The sequence below is a fragment of the Octopus bimaculoides genome, chromosome 3 (assembly GCF_001194135.2).
Source record: "Octopus bimaculoides isolate UCB-OBI-ISO-001 chromosome 3, ASM119413v2, whole genome shotgun sequence".
Taxonomy (NCBI): Eukaryota; Metazoa; Mollusca; class Cephalopoda; order Octopoda; family Octopodidae; genus Octopus; species Octopus bimaculoides.
Window position 1 is genome coordinate 104,945,899 of NC_068983.1, and position 489 is coordinate 104,946,387.

General features: G+C 35.8%; 1 protein-coding gene across 1 annotated transcript in view; it reads left to right on the top strand.

The window, feature by feature from the left end:
• The window catches only part of LOC106878439 (protein Wnt-7b), a 372,038-nt gene that overhangs the window by 93,022 nt on the left and 278,527 nt on the right, over positions 1–489 (top strand). The gene's annotated exons all lie outside the window — the stretch shown is intronic.

Below are 489 nucleotides of genomic sequence, written 5' to 3' on the forward strand. Positions count from 1 at the left end.
TAATAATAATAATAATAATAATAATAATAATAATAATAATAATAATAATAATGATGATGATGATGATGATGATGATGATGATGATGAGGATGATGATGATGATGATGACAATGACGATGACGATGACGATGATTATGAAGATATTCAGGGACCTTTTGAACGGGATTGGCAACTCGACCTGAAAAAATTCTTACTGGGCCCCACCTGCAAGGTCATGCACTGTATCTTGATATAAGATTACCATGTCGCGCACATATGGTTGTCATGCATGTGCTTGGTGTACACTAATCAGACGGGTAGTTATGATGGTTATACTGAGCTTCGTATATTTGTACTCTAGTGTCACTTTAATGGCATCCACTGCTCTCTCACTACTACTACTACTACTACTACTACTACTACTAATAATAATAATAATAATAATAAATACAATTTTAGCACAAGGCCAGCGACATCAGAGGAGGGGGTAAGTCGATTACATCGACGCCA